This window comes from Primulina tabacum, chromosome 3 (genome assembly GCF_025594145.1).
Source record: "Primulina tabacum isolate GXHZ01 chromosome 3, ASM2559414v2, whole genome shotgun sequence".
Taxonomy (NCBI): Eukaryota; Viridiplantae; Streptophyta; class Magnoliopsida; order Lamiales; family Gesneriaceae; genus Primulina; species Primulina tabacum.
The window spans coordinates 26,469,685-26,481,036 of record NC_134552.1 but is presented as its reverse complement, the minus strand read 5'-3'; the positions used below and the strand labels follow the sequence as shown (position 1 = coordinate 26,481,036).

At 31.7% G+C, this 11,352-nt stretch overlaps 1 long non-coding RNA gene across 4 annotated transcripts; it reads right to left on the bottom strand.

The window, feature by feature from the left end:
- Positions 1-8,282: 8,282 nt before the first annotated feature.
- On the bottom strand, positions 8,283-10,424 carry LOC142541032 (uncharacterized). 4 transcript variants are annotated; one of them, XR_012819215.1, is made up of 5 exons: positions 10,200-10,424; positions 9,696-9,868; positions 9,403-9,604; positions 8,824-8,947; positions 8,283-8,545 (listed from the first exon to the last, which is right to left on the bottom strand). It is a non-coding gene; the product is annotated as an uncharacterized LOC142541032 (long non-coding RNA). The 4 variants fall into 4 exon arrangements; XR_012819214.1 differs by having other exon boundaries at positions 9,486-9,604; XR_012819213.1 differs by having other exon boundaries at positions 8,283-8,947.
- Between the last annotated feature and the right edge of the window lie 928 nt (positions 10,425-11,352).

Sequence of the window (11,352 nt, the reverse complement as noted above, 5' to 3'; positions counted from 1 at the left end):
ACAACAGCCGGATAATTCCGGTGAGAATATAATCCCAGTATAAATCAACGAAACATGCAATCATATGATACACATAAAAGCATGGATAGATAACAGCAATATATATCAAAAGCTGAAACATAATCAATATCAAATTGTCGACAATGCTCGTGACTCCACGACTCAGACTAGACTCAATCCTAGTCTAGGGATCCCGGTTTCCAGATGTGGGTATTCCTATATCGACCAACAGTAATAGAAAAGACTCCAGTTCTATCCACGTCGATATAACCAAACATCCAGTGTCCTGACCTAACCGTCATGGACTGTGGCCCTATCGCCAATATCCTATCTTGTGACATCGTGCAATGTGCCCGTGGCGATCCCGCCACTATCAGGCACATCTGTCCCAAGATTTCTATACTATCTTGTGACATCGTGCAATGTGCCCGTGGCGATCCCACCACTATCAGGCACTTCTGTCACAAGATTACTCGTCTAATACCTGCTATCTATAATTCAAGAGAACAAGTACATCAATCAAATCAATGCAAATATCAATGCAATAAAGTAAAGTATGTGATTTAGGGAAGCTCAAGTCTAAACCGACTCAAGTCGATCTCCCAATACCACATTGACTTATACCTTTCGTTTGTAGTCTCGGTCTGAAGCAATATCGGTTCTGAACTCAAGACTGTCTCTCTAAATCTGAAACGACATATTGAGAATCATAATATCAATATTCCATTCCCAATGCAACACTGAATCTGATTACTCTGGATTTAATTCAAATCATCGGCATAATAGTACAATCCTGATATCCCGGTTAATACAAGATCACCAGATAATAATTCCCTCGACCAATAATCACTACTGATAAAATCTGATATCATATCTCAGTCTATTAACTTCAGAAAAATCATAACAATTCCATAATCAGTCCGTTTCTTAATCTGACTTCGATTCTATGATGTCTAACATGTCAAGAACATCATATATGAATTCCATTCAATTCTGACAACATCATAATTTCAAAACATATCAAAACGTAGTAAAACTTACGTCCAGTTGTAGCCTACGTCGATAGGAACATAGTACTGAAGTCGGATTTAAAATCGGACGGACAGATTTCTCACAAAAGGCGTAAGGATTTTTCACAACTTCTCAGAAACCTTTTCTCGTTTCTTTGTTTCTGAATTCTGAAATGTTACATATATATATATTGTTGCATGCATAGGACGGGTGGCTCATTCCTTGATGCAACACGTCTCGCGCATATGCGCGACCTGTCTCGGCGCGTTTGACTCACGGCAGCTCGCGCATATGAGCGCCCTTACTCGGCGCATATGCGCGAGGCCCTTATTCATTTTGCCCAACTCTCGGGTACCCTCGCGCATATGCGCGAATCTAAGTCGCGCATGTGCGCCCAACTCTCTGGACCTCTCGCGCATGTGCGCCCAACTCTCTGGACCTCTCGCGCATGTGCGCGTATTGAGGTCGCGCATGTGCGCCCAATGCTCGGTCTCTCATTATGGCTTCCGCACAGCTCGCGCATATGCGTGCCTACTCTTCGCGCATATGCGCGAGACCTTCGGTCCTCGCACCAACAACTCCCACATAAAATCTCCTTTTGTGTCTCGGTTAGCCCCTCTCATAATCGTCTCGATTAAAATCAATAATCGTAATTTAACACGATATTAAATCTCGGGCATTACAAATCATATATCTCATTTCTTATCAGAAAATTATGCATTTGCTATCGAATCAAAAATAACACAAAGTGCTACAATCATATGTTGAAACCATTTTCAGAAAACCAACATCTACTTCGTAGAATTCGAAAAACAGAGGGTGAAGGGTTTTGTGACACAGAAATTTCACAGCTTATTCGGTTTTATGATAAAAATAATATCTTCATTTTTCTTATCAGAAAATTACGAATTTGCTATTGAATAGAATTTAACACAGAGTGCTACAAATCATAGTTGAAAATATTTCCAGAAAACCAACCTATAATTCGCAGAATTCGAAATAACAGAGGGTGAAGGGTTTTGTGACAGAGAAATTTGAAAGCATGTGCGGTTTTACAATAAACATCATATCTCCCTCATTTTAATCAGAAAATTTCGAATATCCTACTGAATTAAAGATAACACAGTGTGCTACAAATCATATGTTGAAAACATTTCCCGAAAACCAACACATAAGTCGCAGAATTTGAAATAACAGAGGGTGATGGGTTTTGTGACACAGAAATTTCACATCTTGTGCAGTTTTACGATAAAAGTCATATCTCCCTCGTTTCATATCAAAAAATTACGAATTAACTATCAAATCGAAGATAACACAGATTTCTACAAATAATATGTTGAAAAACTTTCCAGAAAACCAACTTACATGCCTCAGAATTCAAAATAACAGAGGGTGACGTTTTTTGTGACATAGAAATTTCATAGCTTGTGTGGTTTTACGATAAAATACATATATCTCTCGTTTTTTATCAAATAATTACGAATTTTCTATTAAATCGAAGATAATACAGAGTGATACAAATCATATGTTGAAAGTAATTCCAGAAAACCAACCTATAAGCCGCAAAATTTGACATAAGAGAGGGTGACGTGTTTTGTGACAAAGAAATTTCACAGCGGTTTACGATAAAATCATATCTCCTTCGTTTCTTGTCAGCATATTTTTAATTTACTATCGAATTGAAGATAACATAGAGTGCTACAAATCTGATGTTGAAATTATTTCCAAAAAACCAACCTATAAGTCGCAGAATTCTAAATAATAGAGGGTGACGGGCTTTGTGACACAGAAAATTTCACAGCTTGTGCGGTTTTACGATGAAAATTATTTCTCCGTCGTTTCTACTCAGAAAATTACGAATTTACTATCAAATCGAAGATAACACAATGTGATAGAAATCATATGTTGGAAACATTTCTAAAAAACTAACCTATAAGTCGTAAAATTCGAAATAACAGAGGGTGACAGGTTTTTTGATAGAAAATTTTCAGAAATCGTTTAAATCATAACCCATCAAACTTTGCACATGACAAACAGATTTTCATGCACAATATAAATCAAAATACATGATATGACGAGATCGATGCGTAAAAAAAAATTTATATATATCTTTGCGTCTAAACGCTCGAATAAATGAATACCGGCGCGAGGATACGTGGAGAATGAACGGAGGACGATTCCTTGACATTTTTCTTGACAAAAACTCACAAAAGTCTCCAAAAAAATTGCTATGATGAGTGCTCAAGAGGCTGCTACTCAAAGAGGCACAACCCTAGCTTTACACGTCATTTATTGTGTGTAAAAGTGCGAGTGTGTGTGTTTGTAGATGTGCGTGAGTTTTTTTTCCTTTCTTCTTTTTTTTTTCTTCTTAATTTTTAATCAACTTAATTAAATGGCTAAACTACTAATTAGGCTAAATAATTAAGCCCACAAAATTTATAATATAATAATATTAACTCCTAATTTTCGAAAATAAAATTCTTAAAATATTTTAATTCATCTAATAAATTAAATTTAACCTTAAAATGCTATATTTCATAAATAATTAAAAATAAATAATTTCTTAACTTAAAATAAAATATAACATTTAATATTTTTCCTTAATCGTCTTTAGTCTTCTTTCCCCCGGCGAAGCATCAAATATTCATCTAAAAAACTCAAACTCAAGAAATATATTTAAATCTCATAAAAATAAACATATAAATACTTAAAATAAATTAAACATGTTGAATTCATCATTTAATTATTTTAAATCAATTAAATTAATTAACCTATTAAATTATGCATGCGGATTATGTGTACTAATTTTTGGACACTACAATTCCTCTCCCTTAACAAAATTTCGTCCTCGAAATTCGTCTATTCTTGATTAATGAAAAGCTTAGGCTCACTTACTTATTTCATACTTAATCTAATTGACTATAAAAAATTTTGTCGATCTATCACGCTTTTATTGTATATCTCGATAAGGCATCTTCCATTTTTATATATTTATACAAAAATTTCTCGATCTCAACAAAGATTTAACTAACTCAAGGTCTTCTATCAATTATAAACCTAAAATACCGTAAGTTATTTTAACCTCCAAAAAATGAAATAATTAGAAAATTTTAGCTTAAGTCGACATAATCTTATGTTTTAATTCATCCAAAATATATTTCTATTGTTAAAAACAATATCGATCCATAGTCATCATATCGTATCCATGATTATAGGAAATAAAATACTTTAATAACCGGTGCTTAACTAACACTTCGTTTCTATATTTGCTAAACATATAGTTCTTGACACTAAATCTTAAACTTTTTTAATTCCAAAGCACTAAAAGTACTTAAATGAATCAAGTCTATCGTGTCACAATTTCATATCATGATTTCATTTAAAATCCCGCTTTAAAATCGAACACTTATATGTAACATCAAAACTCAAGATAATGTTAAATAACATTACATTTACTAAAATCTTAACACACCAGGGATGAAAAAATTTAATCCACCTTCCTATATAATTACTAATTCCATGATCATTTTGGCTAAATCTTATATTAAACTTCTCCATGGATGAATCACGATATGAAAGTAGGTTATTATGATTATTTTTTTTAACCCAAACTTTGAGATTTTTCTCATAATTCTTAGTAGCGTATGAAGAACCAAAACTTATTATGCTACTCTTTCCTCGATATCTATCAAGATTTTGTGACTTATCTTATATAAGGTAGTTGTTTACTTAGTATACCGGAAATAAGAGTAATTTCTTAACCTCAATATATCATTTCTTAAATTTATTACAGTCAACATAATTCAAGGTTCTACATATCTAATTTAAATGCTAAGCATTCTTAAAATCTAAACTTAATAGTAAAAAGGTTAATTATTGACCCAAAAAGATTTTCAAATACCAACTTTCATAAAGAATTTATTATTATTGATTCAAATTTTCCCTTAAGTCGTAAGCATAATTCAACTTATTCATTTACAAGTACGCTCCCCGTCTAAATTCTTAAGTAATATTAACACATAACAACCAAAAGAAATCTAATGAAAATCGCAAAAGATAACATAAAAGTCTACCACAAGAATATGCATAAGTGTATATTTTACACGTATGAAGTTAATCGAGGGTTAAAACTAAAATTTCCCATTTGAACGAACATCTTAATATAACACTTAAATTTTAAGAAAAATGTTGTCTTCGTTTTCTAGTAACACCATTATATATAGTTTAACAATATACCAAATATAAATACCCAATTGACTGTAATAAATATTTTTTGAAAAAAACTTAAAATCTGTTATATTAAGACCATCGTCATTTCATTAATCAATGAAACTTTAGTTTCATCTATTTCTATAAATCTCATAATCCGCATAACCTAGCATCTATAAAATCATATATTATTTACTTAATAAAAGTTACTACAAAATCCCAATGTTTATTTCTAATAAGTCACATAATACAAAATAAATGTATCATGATAACACCTATACTCTTTATCACCAATTAGAACTTGGATTCAAAATTTCATAATCTCCGAAAATAAGTGTTTTATGACACTACCAATTATTTCTTAATAACTTTAGACAATTATCCAAATGTCCTCATCTTTATAAGGTTTAGCGACCAAATTCTAAAATAGAAGTTTCTGGACCGTAGAAATCATAGCAATTCCAAGTGTCAAATCAATTTAACGTAATTTATAATTATTTTACTTACTTACAAAAATTCGCAATTAACTCATATAATAAGCCTCACATAATATTTTCTCAAAATCATATAAACTGAAATTTTCAAAAATTATATGAACTTCTGTGTTCTTAGTTTGTATTCCATGATTTTCCATAACATTAATTCAATTGTTTTATGTCTAATCAATCCATTTTATAGATGAGTCTTTGTACACATCTTAAACTTTATTCTTTTATCCCAACATCTATAATTTCTTAAACACAAAAAAAAAAAAATCACTTCAAAGGTCTATAATGACAAATATCAAATAAGTCATTTTAGTGTTAAATTTTTACTTTCTCTGCAAGTCATGAGCTTAATGTTTTAACATAAGCAAATTTTATTTATCATTTCTCTCCTTCCGTCGTCTGATCCCGCAATTGCTAAAATTTTAAAAATCTAAAATATAGAATCCACACACTTTCAAAATAATAGTAATCGCCGAACCAAAATTCTTATGCTTTACGATAAAACCAAAAATAAAAATATTATTGAGTAAATCTTATTTTTAACACATATCATTTGTTTTTCATGACATACACTTATACCACATGCAATAAAATTTTAAATCTCTATAATCCACAATAATATCCAAAAATTATTAATTTGACAAATGTTACTTTCTCATCAAAATGAATAATACCAATATTTCTAAATAACCTGAAACAATTCCTCGAGCGTCTTCATTTCTTATAAAATATAGCATCTAATTTTTTATACCATACTGGTTTACTTTCAAAATACCATAATTCTTAAAAGCCTTTTAAGAAAAAATATTCTTACACTCCCAAAACATGACAACTATTCAATTTCTTATATCAATCTCCAAAGTAATCTATTAATCAATCATAAACTATTAGTATCTAAAAAAAATCTACTCTAACAAACCTAAAAGATTAACTCTTAAGGTCATAGCCAAAACTATTTGATAGACTGGATATAAAAACTCCAAACGATACTATGGTGTCAAACTAGAATCCAATCACAAAAACATGCTTGTATAATTTACTTTTTCATCCCAAATTTCATGACCTAGATGAATCAAAACTTAAGTTCTTAAAATATTCTAACTTAAACATCAAATCCCATAAACATAATTTGATAACTTGACAATATGAATTATTACCTCATACCAAAGATCATTCAAATTCATTTCTCAAAACCAACTTAAAGAAATATTTTCTTAAATAACATAAATAATAGTAGAATTTCTTTGATTTAATTCGCATATTCAATGAAGTCATATGTAGATAATTGCCGAAGTAGACGCACGTAAAGTAATAGATTACCATTTTACTTCGCATTATAACCAAAGTCGTATCCAAGAAATTAGCGAAGTTTTTGGCCGGTTCAATGAGGGAAAATCGGTCCGGAATTAGACCGATGCCAAGTAAAACAACATCTTTTACTTCATCGATTTCGTAAAGTACTGAAGTAATAGCTTATATATAACTTCATAGTTTACATTGATTGAGGACGTAAATGTTTTGTATAACTTCACAGGTTTTGTATTAGTTGAAATAATTGATGCGAACGACTTTGTTGTTATGGAACTATGATGAAGTAAATATATTATATAACTTCGCCATAACTTTTATTTGTTGAACTAGTTGGTATTTTGTTACTTCACAATTTACATTTATTGACGAAGTAGTCGATTTGAAATACTTTATTTTTTTTATTATAGTGAAGTAATTAATAAAGAACGACTTTACAATTACTGAGTTGTGATGTGCTTAATAATTAAATTAATATACAATAATACCAGTATATATATACACACACATATATAACTTAAAATACATTCATTTGATTCATAAATTATCCATTTACAAATGATGAAAATCCACAAGTATATCTACCAATCCACAAGTATATATCCACAAATCCACAAGTATAACCCAAAAATATATCCACAAGGTTATCCACAAAACCAAAAGTGTATATCCACAAGTATATCCTAAAATGCACAACGACAAACCAAATATTTATCCCAATACACACGATCCATTTAAGCATCTACGTAAGAGGAGACAAATTCGCTCCATTTACTTCTGTCTTCATCATATTGAGATTAGTTGTAATATTGGTTCTTAATTGATCCTGCAAACTGAAATGTAAAAAGTACAAAATACATTAGATTAATAAGATCATTCATCCAAAATAAATTTGACAATATCCACAAACCCACAAGAATTTATTGTTTCTTCTCCGATCCTGAGGATACCTAGCAGAAATCTTCGGGTTTGAATTTAAGCTATTTATAGTTGATAAGACTCAAAGTAAAATATAAGAACAATAAAATCAAACTTTAAGTAGTGTACAAACGAAAAAACTTTTAGAACAGTGGAGACTTAAATGTTCTGCATATGGTCACTTTTAGATAGTGTTTTAGATTATAGATTTAGATTTGACTAATTAATTCAAATTAAAGGACTTTATCCAGTTCCTTGACCTAGTACAAACGGAAGAGATTAAAAAACATCAAAATAATATCTATATGTAAATTAACATTGCAGGGGAATGGGGCGAGCATAACAATAAAGTCTAAAAGCTTGCATTTATTTGAGAACCAACAAAATAACACATTCTCCCTCACGAAGCCAAGTGAGTAGCATATTAAGGCTTGAACATGCATACTCGTCAGCCTACATGTAATTTTCTAGGCAGTAGCAGTACTAATGTGCTTGGCAGGAATCTGCTGCAGCTCTTCTTTTTTTGCACCCACAATCCTGTCTAGTTCGTTGCCATCTTTCAGGAAGATGAATGTTGGGATCGCCTCTACCTTCCATTCACTACCAACAGACTGCAAAACAGAATTGTGACCTAGCAGGAGTAACTCTATGCAAAAATTTGTTTGAGACAACATAAAGAAATAACACTAAGCACCATGCGATATTACATTTGAGGTAACAAGATTCATTGTAGAAGACCATTTCAACTCAATATAAAATGTCTCTTCCTTCATAATCATGGTTGCTGACCAGGCTAGATCATGAGTGGATAGAAAGTAGAAAATTTACCTAAATTTAGCACCATTGATAATTCAATGTGCACTATAATTTTTTTCATTATTCCTTATACCTGAAATTCATCGATATCAACCTTTAGGAAGGTAACATAAGGCAACTTCTTAGCCAACTCTGCGAAAAAAGGAAGCAATGAAACGACACGGTCCACACCATGAAGCCATAAAATCTACAACTATCTGCATTTATAATAAACAAATAATGTAAGAATAAGTAGCCAAATGAAAGCCAGATTAAAGAAGGGTAAACAGATCAACTTATTTTATATTCCTCAAACTCTTCGCATTTCTTTTAAATTGAAAGCCTAATATCTTGTCCACTAAACTAATTAAATATGCGAGATTAGTCCTGCACATAATTTCTTGGGCCAAGTCATTTTTCCAACCTTTTTATCAATCTTTTTGTCCCAAAAGCTTGGATATATTTATATGTCTCTTCATGACCTTATGAATTTAAAGAAACTCACGAAAATTATCAAAATAAGTTTAAAATGTGATTTAAACACTAAAGACAGAGTGTAAGCCAACCACTTTAGCCTACAAAGTAGGACAGGGACTCAAATATATTAAACACTACAATTTCTTATGCTGCCAACATGAGATCATGAAAAGTGGTAAGGCGAGAGATTAATAACCTTGGTGTTCCTGTTGAAATCAGAAGAAGTGAGCGTCTCAAAAAATTTCCCGGAAGTTGTTGTGGGAGAGTCGGGGTGCATACTTTTAAACCGTGGAGATTAACATTCCATTTGCGGCTGCGGCAACAGCTGAGGCAGTACCATCTTCTGTGTTGCTTAAGGCAGAATCAAAGGCAGTCTTGCTGCCTTCCATCCTCTCAGACTACAGCCAAAGTTTAAATTAATTTCTAGTTTTTTATGATTGTAATTCAGAGAAGAAAGAATTTTATTGGGATTGCGCGAGAACATCAAACCTGATGTAATATCCAAACAACTATCCCAGCAAACTCTACAACTCCAATATATCTGTTGATCCAACTTGCGTCTTCTGGTGCTTTCACATCCACAACTGGTGCACTAAGGATTTTATGACGGGCAAGTAATTTAACGGCTTCCGCGAGATTTGTACTCGAACTTATCTCAATAACTGCACATGAAATTGCTTAGAATTAAGCCCCTGTATCTGAAAGAAACTGACCGGCCAAAGAAGATAATCAAGAAAATAAGATAAATGTAATACATATATACCACGCTACCCACCCAAGTATATTTAACATAACATCACACAAAAAAAATAAAAAATTAATGAGGCATGTGACATATTTTCATAGCCTACTATCAGAAGCATCTAAACAGACAGCAAATCATAGTGTTGGCGAATGATCTCTGCATAAACACACTTATCCGGCATTTAGTAATGTCAGATATTAGCTATTATTTTCTTAATTCTTGTCCTCAATAAACATTCAGTATCTCACCTAAAGTTCGATCTCGAGTTCGCGAACGGAATGCAGCTGAAATAGGGCTCTCCTTCACCCTGTTCTTCCGATCCGTGGCATAGAAGATGGTGCAAGGTTAGGGAAACAAGGTAGCTGGCTGCTGCGCACTTAACTTCGGCAGCTGGGGTTCGACGCGCGGCGGAAGAAGCTGGAAAGAGGAGATAATCGTGGAAGGCCGGGGAGAAATTTGTCATGGTCACGGGATGAGTTTTTGGGGAAATGGGTTGGCTTTTTTTTCCCATTTTAACTACAATTTTTTTTTAAAAAAAATCAATTTAATAATATTTCACAAAATTTCATTTTTTAAAAGCTAAATATAATTCATTTTTTTACTTCACTAATATAAATTTTAATTTCTTTTTAATGTGTTACTTCATCGAAACTACTTTGTCGAAGTAAATGTTACAAAAATTTAGAAGTAAAGCCTGTGTTTTTTAAATTTTGAAGTACAAAATAATATTTTACTTCGTCGGTGTTATTGCCAAAGTTGATAGGTATATACTATTTCATAATTAATAATTGCTGAAGTAACTAGTGGCGAAGTAAAAATCAAAAATTCTACTAGTAAATGTTCATACTTTACAACCCAAAGGAAAAATCTTAATGAATACCTCTAACTATTATGATATTTTCAATCCTAAATTAATATAATTTGTGAAATATACACTTAATTTCCAAACTTATTAACCTTGTCGCTATAAGGTAAAAAAAATTCATTTCCACCATATAAAGAAAGAAAAAAATTATATATATCCCAATTAAACGATTCTAGACCATACAAAACAGTGATTAACGCTTACTCGGTCAATATGAGTGCATAATTGTATTCCCATCCCAATACAATCTGCAAACAAAATGCATGACATGATATTCATATAGCATGCTAAATATGATTCAAATCTTTAATCATGCAACTAAAGAAACTCATGATTTAATGCCTATTACATTTAAAATAGTAAAACTTACAGCCTTGAAGCGTGATTTCATGAGATTCTCGCAACCGGCAGCATGCACAACCCTTTACAAGAACACCGCTCTGATACCAACTGTAACATCTCGTGCTAAAATAACTAATACTACTTTAAAATTTGCAAAAAATAAAAATTTCTTATTTAAATAGTAAACTCTCGCC